We start from the raw sequence: 19,042 nt of genomic DNA on the forward strand, positions 1-19,042 counted from the left end.
AAATCCAAGAAACCCAGAGTCCCAAACAGGATAAACTCAAAGCAAAACACCACAAGACACATATTAATCAAATTAACAAAGAACAAATATTAAAAGCAGCAAGGGAAAAACAACAAATAACACACAAGGGTATTCCCATAAGGATAACAGCTGATCTTTCAATAGAAACTCTTCAGGCAAGGAAGGAATGGCAGGACATACTTAAAGTGATGAAAGAAAATAACCTACAGCCCAGATTACTGCACCCGGAAAGGATCTCATTCAAATATGAAGGAGATGAAAAGCTTTACAGACAGGCAAAAGCTGAGAGAATTCAGCACTACCAAACCAGCTCTCCAACAAATGCTAAAGGATCTTCTCTAGACAGGAAACACAGAAAGGGTGTATAAACTCGAACCTAAAACAATAAAGTAAATGGCAATGGGATCATACTTATCAATAATTACCTTAAATGTAAATGGGTTGAATGCCCCAACCAAAAGATAAAGACTGGCTGAATGGATACAAAAACAAAATCCCTATATATGTTGTCTACAAGAGACCCACCTTGAAACAAGGGACACATACAGACTGAAAGTGAAGGGCTGGAAAAAGATATTCCACGCAAATAGGGACCAAAAGAAAGCAGGACTAGCAATACTCATATCAGACAAAATAGACTTTAAAACAAAGGCTGTGAAAAGAGACAAAGAAGGACACTACATAATGATCAAAGGATCAATCCAAGAAGAAGATATAACAATTATAAATATATATGCACCCAACACGGGAGCACCACAGTATGTAAGACAAATGCTAACAAGTATGAAAGGGGAAATTAACAATAACAAAATAATAGTGGGAGACTTTAATACCCCACTCACACCTATGGATAGATCAACTAAACCGAAAATTAACAAGGAAACAGAAACTTTAAATGATACAATAGACCAGTTAGACCTAATTGATATCTATAGGACATTTCACTGCAAAACAATGAATTTCACCTTTCAAGTGCACATAGAACCTTCTCCAGGATAGATCATATCCTGGGCCATAAATCTAGCCTTGGTAAATTCAAAAAAATTGAAATCATTCCAAGCATCTTTTCTGACCATAATGCAGTAAGATTTGACACCATTACAGGAGAAAAACGATTAAAAATTCCAACATATGAAGGCTGAGCAACACGCTGCTGAATAACCAAAAAATCACAGAAGAAATCAAAATATGCATAGAAATGAATGAAAATGAAAACACAACAACCCAAAACCTGTGGGACACTGCAAAAGCAGTGCTAAGGGGAAGGTTTACAGCAATACAGGCATACCTCAAGAAACAAGAAAAAAGTCAATAAATAACCTAACTCTATACCTAAAGCAACTAGAAAAGGAAGAAATGAAGAACCCCAGGGTTAGTAGAAGGAAAGAAATCTTAAAAATTAGGGCAGAAATAAATGCAAAAGAAACAAAAGGGACCATAGCAAAAATCAACAAAGCCAAAAGCTGGTTCTTTGAGAGAATAAATAAAATTGACAAACCATTAGTCAGACTCATCAAGAAACAAAGGGAGAAAAATCAAATCAATAAAATTAGAAATGAAAATGGAGAAATCACAACAGACAACACAGAAATACAAAGGATCATAAAAGACTACTATCAGCAATCATATCCCAATAAAATGGACAACTTGGAAGAAATGGACAAATTCTTAGAGAAGTACAACTTTCTAAAACTGAACCAGGAAGAAATAGAAAATCTTAACAACCCATCACTAGCATGGGAATTGAAACTGTAATCAGAAATCTTCCAGCAAACAAAGCCCAAGACCAGACGGCTTCACAGCTGAATTCTACCAAAAATTTAGAGAAGAGCTAACACCTATCTTACTCAAACTCTTCCAGAAAATTGCAGAGGAAGGTAAACTTCCAAACTCATTCTATGAGGCCACCGTCACTCTAATACCAAAACCTGACAAAGATGCCACAAAAAAAGAAAACTACAGGCCAATATCACTGATGAACATAGATGCAAAAATCCTTAACAAAATTCTAGCAATCAGAATCCAACAACACATTAAAACGATCATACATCATGACCAAGTGGGCTTTATCCCAGGGATGCAAACATTCTTCAATATCTGCAAATCATTCAGTGTAATACACCACATTAACAAATTGAAAAATAAAAGCCATATGATTATCTCAATAGATGCAGAGAAAGCCTTTGACAAAATTCAACATCCATTTATGATAAAAACCCTCCAGAAAGCAGGAATAGAAGGAACATACCTCAACATAATAAAAACTATATATGGCAAACCCACAGCAAACATTATCCTCAATGGTGAAAAACTGAAAGCATTTCCCCTACGGTCAGGAACAAGACAAGGGTGCCCACTCTCACCACTACTATTCAACATAGTTTTGGAAGTTTTGGCCACAGCAATCAGAGCAGAAAAAGAAATAAAAGGAATCCAGATTGGAAAAGAAGAAGTAAAACTCTCACTGTTTGCAGATGACATGATCCTCTACATAGAAAACCCTAAAGACTCCACCAGAAAATTACTAGAGCTAATCAATGAATATAGTAAAGTTGTAGGATATAAAATCAACACACAGAAATCCCTTGTATTCCTATACACTAACAATGAGAAAACAGAAAGAGAAATTAAGGAAACAATTCCATTCACCATTGCAATTAAAAGAATAAAATACTTAGGAATAAATCTACCTAAAGAAACAAAAGACCTATATACAGAAAACTAAAACACTGGTGAAAGAAATCAAAGAGGACACTAATAGATGGAAAAATATACCGTGTTCATAGATCGGAAGAATCAATAGAGTGACAATGAGTATACTATCCAAAGCAATTTATAGATTCAATGCAATCCCTATCAAGCTACCAATGGTATTTTTCACAGAGCTAGAACAAATAATTTCACAATTTGTATGGAAATACAAAAAAACCTCGAATAGCCAAAGCAATCTTGAGAAAGAAGAATGGAACTGGAGGAATCAACCTGCCTGACTTCAGGCTCTACTACAAAGCTTCAGTCATCAAGACAGTATGGCACTGGCACAAAGACAGAAATATAGATCAATGGAACAAAAATAGAAAGCCCAGAGATAAACCCATGTACCTATGGACACCTTATCTTTGACAAAGGAAGCAAAAATATACAATGGAGAAAAGAAAATCTCTTTAACAAGTGGTGCTGGGAAAACTGGTCAACCACTTTTAAAAGAATGAAACTAGAACACTTTCTAACACCATACACAAAAATAAACTCAAAATGGATTAAAGATCTAAACGTAAGACCAGAAACTATAAAACTCCTAGAGGAGAACATAGGCAAAACAGTCTCTGACATACATCAAAGCAGGATCCTCTATGACCCACCTCCCAGAGGAATGGAAATAAAAGCAAAAATAAACAAATGGGACCTAATTAAACTTAAAAGCTTCTGCACAACAAAGGAAAGTCTAAGCAAGGTGAAAAGGCAGGCTTCAGAATGGGAGAAAATAATAGCAAATGAGGCAACTGACAAAGAATTAATCTCAAAATTACACGAGCAACTTCTCCAGCTCAATTTCAGAAAAATAAACGGCTCAGTCGAAAAATGGGCCAAAGAACTAAACAGACATTTCTTCAAAGAAGACATACAGATGGCTAACAACCACATGAAAAGATGCTCAACATCACTCATTATCAGAGAAATGCAAATCGAAACCACAATGAAGTATTATTTCAGGCCAGTCAGAATGGATGCTATCCAAAAGTCTACAAGCAATAAATGCTGGAGAGGGTGTGGAGAAAAGGGAACCCTCTTCAACAATTGGTGGGAATGCAAACTAGTACAGCCACTATGGAGAACAGTGTGGAGATTCCTTAAAAAACTGGAAATAGAACTGCCATACGACCCAGCAATCCCACTGCTGGACATACACACCGAGGAAACCAGATTGAAAGAGACACGTGTACCCCAGTGTTCATCACAGCACTGTTTATAATAGCCAGGACATGGAAGCAACCTAGATGTCCATCAGCAGATGAATGGATAAGAAAGCTGTGGTACATATACACAATGGAGTATTCAGTTCAGTCAGTTCAGTCGCTCAGTCGTGTCCGACTCTTTGCAACCCCATGAATCGCAGCACCCCAGGCCTCCCTGTCCATCACCAGCTCCCGGAGTTCACCCAGACTCCCATCCATCGAGTCAGTGATGCCATCCAGCCATCTCATCCTCTGTCGTCCCCTTCTCCTCTTGCCCCCATTCCCTCCCAGCATCAAAGTCTTTTCCAATGTGTCAACTCTTCATATGAGGTGGTCAAAATACTGGAATTTCAGCTTTAGCATCATTCCTTCCAAAGAAATCCCAGGGCTGATCTCCTTCAGAATGGACTGGTTGGATCTCCCTGCATTCCAAGGGACTCTCAAGAGTCTTCTCCAACACCACAGTTCAAAAGCATCAATTCTTTGGCGCTCAGCCTTCTTCACAGTCCAACTCTCACATCCATACATGACCACAGGGAAAACCATAGCCTTGACTAGACAGACCTTTGTTGGGAAAGTAATGTCTCTGCTCTTGAATATGCTATTTAGGTTGGTCATAACTTTCCTTCCAAGGAGTAAGTGTCTTTTAATTTCATGGCTGCGGTCACCACCTGCAGTGATTTTGGAGCCCAAAAAAACCAAGTGTTTTTTTTTGGGCGGGGGACAGTGGAAACTGTTTCCACTGTTTCCCCATCTATTTCCCATGAAGTGATGGGATCGGATGCCATGATCTTCATTTTCTGAATGTTGAGATTTAAGCCAACTTTTTCACTCTCCACTTTCACTTTCATCAACAGGATTTTAGTTCCTCTTCACTTTCTGCCATAAGGGTGGTGTCATCTGCATATCTGAGGTTATTGATATTTCTCCCGGCAATCTTGATTCCAGTTTGTGCTTCTTCCAGTCCAGCCTTTCTCATGATATACTCTGCATAAAAGTTAAATAAGCAGGGTGACAATATACAGCCTTGACGTACTCCTTTTCCTATTTAGAACCAGTTTGTTCCATGTCCAGTTGTAACTGTTGCTTCCTGACCTGCATACAGATTTCTCAAGAGGCAGATCAGGTGGTCTGGTATTCCCATCTCTTGGAGAATTTTCCACAGTTTATTGTGATCCACACAGTCAAAGACTTTGGCATAGTCAATAACAGAAATAGATGTTTTTCTGGAACTCTCTTGCTTTTTCCATGATCCAGCGGATGTTGATAACTTGATCTCTGGTTCCTCTGCCTTTTCTAAAACCAACTTGAACATCAGGAATTTCACGGTTCACATATTGCTGAAGCCTGGCTTGGAGAATTTTGAGCATTACTTTACTAGCGTGTGAGATGAGTGCAACTGTGCAGTAGTTTGTGCATTCTTTGGCATTGCCTTTCTTTGGGATTGGAATGAAAACTGACCTTTTCCTGTCCTCAGCCATTAAAAAGAATACATTTGAATCAGTTCTAATGAGGTGGGTGAAACTGGAGCCTATTATACAGAGTGAAGTAAGCCAGAAAGAAAAAGACCAATACAGTATACTAACGCATATATATGGAATTTAGAAAGATGGTAATGATAACCCTGTATGCGAGACAGCAAAAGAGACACAGATGTATAGAACAGTCTTTTGGACTCTGGGAGAGGGTGAGGGTGGGGTGATTTGGGAGAATGGCATTGAAACATGTATATTATCATATGTGAAATGAAACCCCAGTCCAGGTTTGATGCATGATACAGGGTGCTCAGGGCTGGTGCACTGGGATGACCCAGAGGGATGGTACGGGGAGGGAGGTGGGAGGCGGGTTTAGGATGGGGAACACGTGTACACCATGGCGGATTCAAATCAATGTATGGCAAAACCAATACAATATTGTAAAGTAATTAGCCTCCAATTAAAATAAATAAATTAAAAAAATAAAAAGTCCTCTGTGTGGAATCCATGAGAAGGAGAAGGAGGACTCCTTGACACTTTGATATGTAAAGTATATGATATGTATAGTTTGAGGGGAAGAAAAAATAAGATAAAAAATATGTAACTCCTGGGTCCCGCGGCGCTTGCAGAGCAGGAAAGAAGTGGTGTAGCGCTCGGCGCTCAGGGGGCCCTGTTCCCGGGGTGCCTCCGCCGAGGGGGACAAGCCCGAGGCGCGGCCAGCAGAAAGCCAGCGCACAGCAGCCGGTGCCCGGCCGCGGCGAGGGCGGGGGAAGAAAAACACCCTGAAAAAGATTGAAAAAAAAAAAAAAATGTAACTCCTAATAAACTGCGGAAAGGGCACTAGACAATAAAAAGTACGATAGAGGGAAGAAATGGAAATAATCACTGATCAATAGAAGACAAGAAAAGAGAGAAAAAGAAGCACAGAATTTGTAAGATAAAGAGCAAATGATAAAATATGTTTTAAACCAAATACATCAATGTTTACATTCAATGTAAATATTCCAACTAAGAACGAGTATTGTTAGACTGAATATACATCCTATAATACCATAAATACATATTGTAGTATGTGGTTCGTCGCTCAGTTGTGTCTGACTCTGCATGAGCTGTAGCCCACCCATGGGCTGTAGCCCGCCAGTTTCCTCTGTTCATAGGGATTCTCCAGGCAAGGACACTGGCATGGGTTGCCACGCTCTCCTCCAGGGGATCTTCCCAACCCAGGGATTGAACCCAGGTCTCCCACATTGAAGGTGGATTATTTACTGTCTGAGCCACTAGAGAAGACCATATTGTAGTATATATATGTATAATTAACTTATGCAGTTTGAAAGAGACACACTTTAAATATAAGGACATAAAATAACTGAAAGTAAAACAATGACCAACTTTTTCATGAAAATAGGGTCCAAAGTAAATCAGTGTATAATTCAAAAAACATTCATTACCAGATATAAAGAGAGACATAATGACAAAAGGGTCAATGCATAAGAAAGTTATAAAAATTCTAGACTTGTTTTCACCTAATGAAATAATTTCTAAAGATTTAAATTATTAATGAATTAAATGGGGAAATGGGTGAATCAGTAATCATCATGGAAAGTGAAAGTGAAGTCGCTCAGTCGTGTCCGAGTCTTTGCGACCCCATGGACTGTAGCCTACCAGACTCCTCCCTCCATGGGATTCTCTAGGCAAGAGTACTGGAATGGGTTGCCATTTCCTTCTCCAGGGGATCTTCCCGACCCAGGGCTAGAACCTGGGTGTCCCGCATTCTAGGCAGATGCTTTAACCTCTGAGCCACCAGGGAAGCCCTAATCATCATGGAAGATTTTAGCATATGGAATACATATTGTTTTCATATGCATTTAACTATCTGTGGATTTATATTCTAATATCCCATTTATCTCTTGCCTTAATTCACTGAAGGTCAGATTTATGTGCATTAGATTTATAGAGATGAAGACTCTATACCCTAAAGATCTCAATTTATCTGTAATTTGTGCCCAATAATTAACATTTTTTGTAAGCAGCCTGGGTGATTCAGGAAGCGTTGTTGGGTTTCCCCATTGCCACATTGCTCCTTGAAAAATAAAATATGTAAGTCTGCACAGGACTGAACTGCAAAATGTATGTTAGACACATCGCAGGATAAACTTACCAAAGCTTAACTGGTGCAATGCCTCACTGAGAATTTAAGGAGATGAATAGAAAGGCTTATTAGGAGTAAAATGAAGTTACTGAAATTTGTTCCCTGCCTTCTGACTTATGTAAAATGGTTGTTTGTGCATCTCAGGTCTGAGACAGTCCCACAGTCACGTTCTGTCATCAAAGAAAAGGAATGAAGGTGCTAATTTATGTTTGCTATTTTCGAGGAAGTATTCTAGGCTCCTAAAGAGAAATGGAGAAGGGACAGCTAAAGAAAGTTTTAAACTTGAGATCATCAATGACAGCCTCCCTAAATGTCTGAGGAGTGGCGTGCATTGGCTGTAAGAAATTTCCATGAAGGAGCAGGGCTCACCATCTCACTTCCAGTGGGTCCTCACTTGAGACACTTCATGCCCCATCTGGCCTTTAGATGAGCGGGGCCATTGCCTTTCCTGTGCTTTGACATTTATCTTTCAGTATCCATGGAAATGTTATCTTCTCTGTCCTCATTTGCTCAGCTAAAGTCTTAAAGCAGATTTCAAGCTTTCAAAAAGCACAGTCCTTTACTTGGTGTAAAGGAGGATCTTAATTGCCAATACTTGGGACACAGACTAGAGCACACAGAATTACTCTGAGCTAGGTAGAAAGGTCAGGGCTGTTTAAACTGAATCTTTGTATAAGCCAGATGTATCATGAACTTAATGACATTTCCATGGTATACCGATTTATATGTCTATTGCCTTGTAGCATTTTTGTTAGAAAAACCCATCACTGAAAAACCGTACAAGGAATGAGATCAGCTGTCTTTTGCAGGGAAAATCAGTAGCAAGTCTTGGGGAAGAGAGAAAGTGGTAAAGCAATGGATTTCAACATTAACTTTATATGAGGATCTTCGGGGGACTTTTTGAAAATACCTAGGTCCTACCTAGAAATTTGATTTCAGTTGCTGTTAGAAGGACCTGGTCTTTTGTTAGTCTGTGTCAGATATTTAGAGATGATTCTGATGTGTATCCCCTGTTAAGATTACTATGATAAAGATGATAAAAGCAAATCTAAGTACATTAGAGGCCCATGAAGTTTGTTGTTGTTCAGTCGCTCAGCTGTGTCCGACTCTTTGCAAACCCATGGACTGCAGCATACCAGGCTTCCCTGTCCTTCATTATTTCCTGGAGTTTGCTCAAACTCATGTCCATTAAGTCAATGATGTCATCCAAACATCTCATTCTCTGTCGCCCCCTTCTCCTTCTCCAGTTTAGGGCTTTCCATACTGAAAATTCAGAGATGCTTATGTGATTTTATGTAAGGAGCTCAAGACAACTTAACATGGAAATATAATTCCTAAAGAACTAGGAAAGTTGGGCCTTGCTTACAGTTTGATACTCCTTGAAATACACTTCTTAAAATAAGCAAAGTTCCTTCATTTCTGGAAGGACAGTTTAACTCCTTTGACAATTGCTGAGATTTTAGTTAGGAATGCCTCTGTGGTCAAAGGGGCTCTCTCACTAGCTCTCATTCCTTTGTTGTACAGATAATTTTGGGGGCAGCTGCAATGTGCGATGGATGGTTCTGATAATGAAGTGAAAGAACAATGAACAAACCAAAAGAAGCTCTGTCTTCCTTAGAGGAAGGCAAGCAGTAAGCAAGTAAATAAATTTCATGTTACAAAGTGACAAGAACAAAACACAGAACAGTCTAAGAATGGACTTGAAGCTTAGGAAAGAAAGTTCAGAAAGGTCATACAGAGAAGACAATCTTGGAGCTGACACCTGAGGGAAATGAGGACATGAGAAAGTGAGCCATGAGACTTCCCTAGCATGTCTTTGAGTTGTTTCTTGCTCATGATTCCTAAAGTTTAAAAATTATCACATTCATTATTTTATTACTTTTACCTTAAAGATGCAAAATCTTCTATCTTAATACAAATTAGAGTTTTTCTTCTGTTTTACTGTTTCTTAAACTAAAATAATTTCACAACAGGCTATTTCCTCTGAATCCTCGTACGATTCTTCATTTTACTCCTTTACTGCCTCAAATGTTTGCTGTGTTTCCCCTGTTTGCGCAACTGTAGATGGAGAATGAGAAACCTAGTATTTCCTACAGTTTTATTTGGCTGTAGGTATTCTAGACAGCTGTGATGAACACAGAGGGAGGGACACCCAACTGGGGAGCACACCGGTTTGCTAACCATGCCTGAGCTAGCTGAGAGCTGTTCCTCTTTCTTTAAGCCTTTAGGAGTTGGCTGTAGCAATCTTCCGTGTTTACTAAGCTATTTATTTGTGTTAAAAGAATAATCATCAAACGTGTCAGGGTAAATTGGTTTGTTGTTGATGTGGTACAGTCAGAAACTGTTCAAGTCATTCAAGTTACCCTCAGTTCGCCACCCCCGTTTCACACAACTCTCAGTTCCTGCTGCTTCCAATTTGTTTCTTTGTGTTTGTTCCTATGAATCCAGATCCACAGGGGACTCCTTTAATTTCCTTTCCACACAGTCTTGTTCTGTGTTATGTAATGTAGTGGGTTACCACTTACACTCAATTCTTGAATTTGGAACCTATTGTTTGATGTCTAAAACCTTTCATTATTAACAACACATATGTTCACACATTTATTAATATTTCATATTTTTTTACTCATTTCACAAGAACTTTGGAAAGAAGAGAGTTAAATAAATGAGCTCAAATTGCCTGACTGAAAGTAAGGGACTGCCATATTTACACCCAAACTGTGTATCATTGGTTGCTAGGAGAGCAAAAAGACTGCTACTTTCCTATTACCCACTCCACCAATATCTCTAATATTATTGTTCTATAAGACTGACTCTAGAGCTAGCAGCTTACGCATGGAAATATCTTAAAAGATCTACAGTGAGAGATAATGCATACTCATTTGTTACCACATATTTCTTTTAAAATAGTAAGACACCAAAAATGCTGATATTTTATATTCATATTGCCTAAATATGTATGTTAACAGAATAGGCAGGACAATTAAAATAAGCAACTCCTTATTAGGTTATTGCTTCTGAAATGTTCTTACTGTTTTTCCATAATTCTTGCATCCTCACAGCTCACAAGTAAAATATACAATAGAAATTGCTTTTTGAGTTAAGATCATGGTTAACTTTTGTCATGTGTCTTATGTACCCTTTCAGGAATTATGCAAAATGAGTTATCAGTCAGTTACCTTGTGAATTTGAAATTTAGCTAATCAATTTCTTATACATAGGAGAGAGAGAATGTATAACACTTCATCATTGCCCAGTGAAACATTTAATTTAATATCTGGATTTATACACCATTTATCTTGAGTTTGCAGCCTCACATTACTTTTTTAATTTAATTTACTCTACCATATATATGTGCAACAAATTTCCATTCTCCACAGAGAATTTTAATGTCTTCAGCAGAATACAAGTGTTTAAATATGGATTTTGTCAAGTTGAGATATTGATAGTTTAGTTATATTCCTGATTCAGCAAACACTGTGGCTCTGGGATGTTTAACTCTAAATAAGAATATGAACATCAAAGAGTGTTCTGCAAGAAATTAGATCTATAAGCCAAAACCAAGTGCTAATATGTGGTTGAAAAGAGATTAGTTGATGTATGAACTCAACCTTTTTACATGTAGTTTTAAAGTCTGCTTTCCCATGAACCAGAAACTTAGTGAGTTAGGAAGCTACAACTCTAGAAAGAAAATAAATGGAAGAATTTTAAAGCTGCTGATCACTTCCAACGTGAAGTCGCTCAGTCGTATCTGACTGTTTGTGACCCTGTGGACTGTAGCCTACCAGGCTCCTCCGACCATGGGATTCTCCAGGCAAGAATACTGGAGTGGGTTGCCATTTCCTTCTCCAGGGGATCTTCCAACCCAGGGATCGAACCCGGGTCTCTCACATTAGAGGCAGACGCTTTAACCTCTGAGCCACCAGGAAGCTTCCAACTGCTCGCTAAATAAACTTGAAACTCCACCTTTCAGAACTGGGGTCCACATGGTCTTTGCAGGCTCACCCTGAGTTTGACACACAACACCAACCTATGTTTTAGCCACCCTTGATTTCTCCAGGTTTCTGAGATATAATGCTTTTCCCCCGATATTATTTTCTAAATACGTTGTTTACACTTCCTGGATGCCTTTTTCCAATTGTCCAGATGGCAAACTCCTGTATTCCTTTTAAGCTCTAACTCAGATATCATCTTTTCTGTGGGTAGCTGTTGGTTTCTTCGACTGCATGGCAAATTTCATTTCCTTCTCTATTTTCTTGCACCACTTTCTGCATACCTGAATATTTTGAATGAATTAATGTACATGTCACCATCAGTGGACCATGAGATCCTTAGAAACAGTGTGTGTTTTTAGCCATTTCTTGATCCTCAGCAATTAATGCCATAGCCTGACTCCAAGTGGGCATTGAAAATGTTCTTTAAAGCAGGCAAAGAAAATAAGATAAATTACAGAATGACATACTCTAGAATGGCAATTTAGTAATAATGAACAACAGCATTAAATGACAATGGTTAAAATTCAGAATTTTCACATCCTGGGGTAGTGGTAAAAACAACAAAAAATTTACTTTAACTTCTCAACCATTATTAGTTTCTTTTGTATTATCAACCATGTTTGTTTTGATTGAAATAAACTCTAATGAAACAGAATTATACTTCTGAAATTTTCTCCAGGGGCCAATTGTATACTTATTTATTTTATGAATATCTAAGGAGTACTGACTAGATCCTATGCTTTGTGTAAGGCACTCATGATACTATAACAAGCAAGACAGACCAGGTACCTGGCCTCAAGCAATCAAAAAAATGAGCAACTGGAAAGAGTACAATTAGTGTCATGGCTATGAAAGTACAGTGTATATGATGAAATAATATGTGGTCTGGAGAGAGAACATACCAGTTCCCTTACATTTGTGTAGTTCTTGCAGAGTCTCACTGTATTCGAAAGGCTGGTGCACAAGTCTGTATACCCAAGGAATCCAGGGTCTTTAAGGGCTGAGACTGAGATTTCCATTTTATCCTTAACACGCTGTAGAATGTTGGCACATAATAGGTGCTCAGTAAATATTTAAATGAATGAATTTACAAATTTCTTTCACACCCATAATCACACTTCTAGTTTATTAAATCAATTCTTAGCCTAAAGAAAATGGAGATAGGAGTGCCCTTTTTTTAAAATCATAAAATCAGTGTTGATCACACTTAGTTCATTCAGTTCAGTTCAGTTGCTCTGCTAAGCTGCTAAGTCACATCAGTCGTGTCCGACTCTGTGCGACCCCATAGATGGCAGCCCACCAGGCTCCCCCGTCCCTGGGATTCTCCAGGCAAGAACACTGGAGTGGGTTGCCATTTCCTTCTCCAGTGCAGGAAAGTGAAAAGTAAAAGTGAAGTTGCTCAGTCGTGTCTGACTCTTAGCGAACCCATGGACTGCAGCCCACCAGGCTCCTCTATCCATGGGATTTTCCAGGCAAGAGTACTGGAGTGGGGTGCCATTGCCTTCTCCTCAGTTGCTCAGTCGTGTCCAACTGTTTGCAACCCCATGAACCGCAGCACGCCAGGCCTCCCTGTCCATCACCAACTCCTGGAGTCCACCCAAATCCATGGCCATTGAGCCGGTGATGCCATCCATCCATCTCATTCTCTGTTATCCCCTTCTCCTCCTGCCCTCAATCTTTTCCAGCATCAGGATCTTTACCAATGAGTCAGCTCTTTGAATCAGGGGGTCAAAGTATTGGAGTTTCAGCTTCAAAATCAGTCTGACCAATGAACACCCAGGACTGATCTCCTTTAGGATGGACTGGTTGGATCTCCTTGCAGTCCAAGGGACTCTCTAGAGTCTTCTCCAACACCACAGTTCAAAAGCATCAATTCTTCGGCGCTCAGTTTTCTTAACAGTCCAACTCTCACATCCATACATGACCACTGGAAAAACCATAGCCTTGACTAGACGGACCTTTGTTGGCAAAGTAATGTCTCTGCTTTTGAATATGCTATCTAGGTTGGTCATAACTTTCCTTCCAAGGAGTAAGCGTCTTCTAATTTCATGGCTGCAATCACCATCTTCAGTGATTTTGGAGAACAGAAAAATAAAGTCAGCCACCCTTTTCAGTTTCCCCAACTCTTTCCCATAAAGTGATGGGACCAGATGCCATGATCTTCATTTTCTGAATGTTGAGCTTTAAGCCAAAGTTTTCACTCTCCTCTTTCACTTTTATCAAGGGGCTCTTTAGTTCTTCTTCACTATCTGCCATAAGGGTGGTGCCATCTGCATATCTGAGGTTATTTCTCCCAGCAATCTTGATTCCAGCTTATGCTTCCTCCAGCCCAGTGTTTCTCATGATGTACTCTGCATATAAGTTGAATAAGCAGGGTGACAACATACAGCCTTGACGTACTCCTTTTCCTATTTGGAACCAGTCTATTGTTCCATGTCCAGTTGTAACTGTTGCTTCCTGACCTGCATATAGGTTTCTCAAGAGGCAGGTCAGGTGGTCTGGTATTCCCATCTCTTGGAGAGTTTTCCACAGTTTATTGTGATCCACACAGTCACAGGCTTTGGCATATTCAGTAAAGCAGAAACAGATGTTTATGACTATCATTGGTCCACCAAGGACTGCTCACAGTTCATTTATAATCTCTCCTTTTATATCCATCTCCATATGATTTGCCACCCACCCCCAAACAGAGGGAGTTTCAAAGTGTTTTCTATACATTCTTGAATTTTAAGCTATTCTTGTCAAGCATGCAGCTATTGCTGTTGTTGTGTTCTTAGAGTATAAAATTACTGTAGAGCTTAGTTTCATTTTTTGTTTATACAGCCCTATGTGCTAAATATAAATTCATGTTACTGCTACATAATTGCTACAACTGCTGCATACACATTATGTTTATTTGCCTCATATGAACTCAAAAATTGTCTCCAAGCCAGGCACTTGAAACAACACTATTGGGAAAAACCTAACACATATTACTTATGAATCACTTTGAGAATTTCCTTGGAATATATATCCAAGAGTGGTATTTCTAAGTAATAATTTTTGCCTATATACAGGTAGCATAAGTACTTTACGTTTGTCTCTCAGCTAGGGTAGCCTGTCTGCATTCCTATCATCTCTTTGTAAGATTTCCTATTTCCCTGACAAGATTTGTGTGTGAAAAAGAATTTGTCTTGCTTTCCCCCTCTATTCCTGGGAGATGTACTCTTAATCTTTAGAATTATCTGAGTGATGAGTTATCTGTTATTTATCAGGAATCCCCGGGACCACACACCTGATAGTTTATGCTAACAGATGACTTGGGATTGGGATTGTCTACCCCCCAAAAATTATTCATGTGACTAGAGGGCTGAAATTTTTAGCCATGTGATATCAGCCCAGCCTCTAAGAAGGGAAGAGGGGCTGGAGACTGTGTTCAGACTCATGGCCAGTGATGCGATCACCTGTGCCTATGTAATGAAGCCTCACTAAAAGCTCTGGATTCCAGAAGCTGGATGAGTTTCCCTAGTTGGCAATACTCTACATATCAGCACACCTCAATGTGCCAGGAGAGAAACATGTCCCTGGCCACAATGGAAGCCTCATATCTGAAGCTCTTCCTAACCTCTCCCTATCCATCTCTCTCTTTGGCTGATTCTGATATATATCACTTTCCATAATTAAACTGTAACTGTAAATATATAAGTATATAAAACTTCCAGAGTTCTATAGACTATTTTAGCAAATTCTTGAATATGAGGAAGTCTGTGAGAATTTCAGATTTGTAGTCAGCTATCTGGAAGTGAGGATAGCCCACCATGACTTCTGAACTCATGGCTGATGTCTGAAGTAAGGACAGTCTATAGGAACTGTTCCCTCTTAATCTGTGTAGTTTTGTCAAATACCAGAAAATACAGCATTATCTGATTTTTACAATTTTTCCAGTAAGATTGGTTTAAAGTCATATTCCATTGTTTTAATTTGTATTTCTTTTCCTATAAATGAATGTATCTTCTCAAATGCTTATAGAAAAAAATTGTTATTTCCCCTTTTGTTTCCTGTTCCTAACTTTAACTATACTTATCATTTTCCTGTTTTGAGTTTTTTCGGTGTTTTGGAAAATATTTTTCATATTCCAGATGTTATTTCTCTCTCACTAACTGTGTTAATGTTGTCGTCTATTGAACAGAAACACTTAATTTTGAAATAAAATGTTAATAGATATCTTTTGGAAGTTCTTTCCTGCCAGAAAGTAATAAAAATGTTATCCTATATTTCTTTGTTCAGTTTATATATTTTTTATATTTTGATTTTTAATCCATCATTGTATCTGGTGTAAAATTGGAACTATTTCTTTTTATCCTATAGTGAGTTACTTTACTGAAAACCACCCTTTCCAAAGAGTTTTTTAATTCTGCATAAATTACTTTATTATATAATTTATATTTAATTCTATAATTAAAAATAAAGGTGATGTTAGTTTTATCATACATCAGTTTCCAGCATACATTGATCTTTGTCTGAGTTTTCTATCCTATGCCATTGGTCTACACATCATAGTTGTGTTAATTCTCTAATATTTTCAACAATGAGTTTCTAATATGCATTAATATCTAATCTACTTATCTCACCACTTTGTCCTTTTTTTTTCAAAATTGACTTATTTCCCCATGGATTTCTAATCTAATATGTGGGTGGATATGTATATGTATGTGTATCAATAGATATATTTAAAACTTAGCTGATTGTGATTGTAATAAATTATTTGGAGAAAATTGAACATTACTATAATACTTATGCATGTCATATATAGTGCTGATAAACTATTATTTTGGCATTTTTTTAGATTTTTTATACTCTTTATGAGAGTTTCAAGTTTATCTACAAGTGTCTTGTATATTTTTAAGCTAATTCCAAGATACTTTACATTTTTTAGTTAGTATTATAGATGAAAGCATGTACCTATACAATTTTCAAGTTGATTATATCTGGTATTTTTAAAAGTACTATTGATTCTAAGAAATAGATATTGTATATTTCCATTGCTGAATGTATATAATATATATAACTCACATAATAATCAGTGAATTAAAATAAATATATACATCTCACCTTTTTATCTTTACATATTTCTATTCATGTTTCTTACTCTATTACATTGGTTCAAACTATCAGAACAATGTTAAGAATAGCAAGTGTACTCATTTCTGATGTAAAAGAAACTATGTCTATAGTTTTGTCATTTCTGGCAGAAACTGGACAGATGCTTATCAATTTCTTTTTCTTAGGCACACATGAAGATTATAGATTATATTTTCCATTCTAAACCACTATTAGAATGGGGACTAGTGGCCATGAGCTACAGTCAATATAATATTACTGGGAGTCATACTTATCACTTCCTGGACTAACTATAAGATGCTCCCTTCAGTGTTCCTCTCTCTCTCACTGTGCATCTATTTGCAGAGAATCTGAGAAAAAGATTCTAAGAACTCTCTTATAGGTCCTGCTGCTGCTGCTGCTAAGTCGCTTCAGTCGTGTCCGACTCTGTGCAACCCCATAGATGGCAGCCCACCAGGCTTCCCCGTCCCTGGGATTCTCCAGGCACGAACACTGGAGTAGGTTGCCATTTCCTTCTCCAATGCATGAAAGCGAAAAGTGAAAGTGAAGTCGCTCAGTTGTGTCTGATTCTAGTGACCCCATGGACTGCAGCCTACCAGGCTCCTCCATGCATGGGATTTTCCAGGCAAGAGTACTGGAATGGGGTGCCATTTGTCCTGGGTGGAGTCAAAAGGAGGAAGGAAACAGTGTCTCTGGTAGGATCTCAGCATACAGGCTAATAGCTCAGGAGAGTTGGCCAACTCATAGTACTATGTGATATGAGCAAGAAATAAAAGTTTATTATGTTTAGCTCCTGAGATCTTGGAGCAATCTTAAAATATTTGGTTACTAAGTAGCCTCTTGATGAAAGTGAAAGAGGAGAGTGAAAAAGTTGGCTTAGATCAACATTCAGAAAACTAAGATCATGGCATCTGGTCCTATCACTTCATGGCAAATAGACGGGGAAACAGTGTCATACTTTATTTTTTTGGGCTCCAAAATCACTGCAGATGGTGACTGCAGCCGTGAAATTTAAAGACACTTACTCCTTGGGAGGAAAGTTATGACCAACCTAGATAGTATATTCAAAAGCAGAGACATTACTTTGCCAACAAAGGTCTGTCTAGTCAAGGCTATGGTTTTTCCAGTGGTCATGTATGGATGTGAAAGTTGGACTAAAAAGAAAGCTGAGCGCTGAAGAATTGACGCTTTTAAACTGTGATGTTGGAGAAGACTCTTGAAAGCCCCTTGGCCTGCAAGGAGATCCAACCAGTCCATCCTAAAGGAGATCAGTCCTGGGTGTTCATTGGAAGGAATGATGCTTAAGCTGAAACTCCAGTACTTTGGCCACCTCATGCGAAGAGTTGATTCATTGGAAAAGACTCTGATGCTGGGAGGGATTGGGGGCAAGAGGAGAAGGGGATGACAGAGGATGAGATGGCTGGATGGCATCACTGACTCGATGGACATGAGTCTCAGTGAACTCCAGGAGTTGGTGATGGACAGGGAAGCCTGGAGTGCTGCGATTCATGAGGGTCACAAAGAGTCGGACATGACTGAGCGACTGAACTGAACTGAACTGAAATAGCCTAAAATACACTCATTTACAGCATTTAATATATTTGTTTTGTATCTCCAAGATTTAACATTAATCAAAATTTATATATCATCTTGAAATCTTAGCTAGCAAAAGTAATTAACATAAATATTCTGTGAACTTTTTCATCCTTTTTTGGATTTGGATTTAATGAGATGGGCATATTTTTTCTTCTCCGATTTATTTAAATTGTAAATTTGATTTATAGACTTCCTGATGCTGGCCAACCATTTTTGTACTCAGGGAATAATCTTATATGAGAATACTCTTTTAATGCATTGATTAATTTACACACACACACACACTGATAGGGTTTTGCATTTTACCCTTGCCCTTCTATAGTCTAGTCACCCAACTACAGCAAAGATAATCCTTTAAAAATATAAAATATATCAGCCAACTTCTTACTTTCAGTTCTTCCAACGTCTTTCCATAATTATTTGGCTAAATCTTTCAAAGACCTACAAGGTTATTTTTTTAAAACTTCCATTTCTCACTTCACTGACTCTGCTCTTGTCACACTTTCCTTCTAGTTCTTTTAACATAAGATTTTTCATCTAATTTACTTGCCATTCTGTTTGCTTTATATTCTCTAAACACACAGGATTTTTAAAATTTTCTCCTTTGTTCAAGTCATGAATCAAATATTATCTCTTTTATATCAGTTTCCTAAAAGTAGAGCTGGAGCCAGTTTTGTTTGAGTTATTTCTTGAGGATATTCTCTCAGGAGAAGGTGAGGGAAGGAAGCCAAATAAAGATGGGGAACATCT

Source organism: Bos indicus x Bos taurus, chromosome 28 (assembly GCF_003369695.1).
Source record: "Bos indicus x Bos taurus breed Angus x Brahman F1 hybrid chromosome 28, Bos_hybrid_MaternalHap_v2.0, whole genome shotgun sequence".
NCBI lineage: Eukaryota > Metazoa > Chordata > Mammalia > Artiodactyla > Bovidae > Bos > Bos indicus x Bos taurus.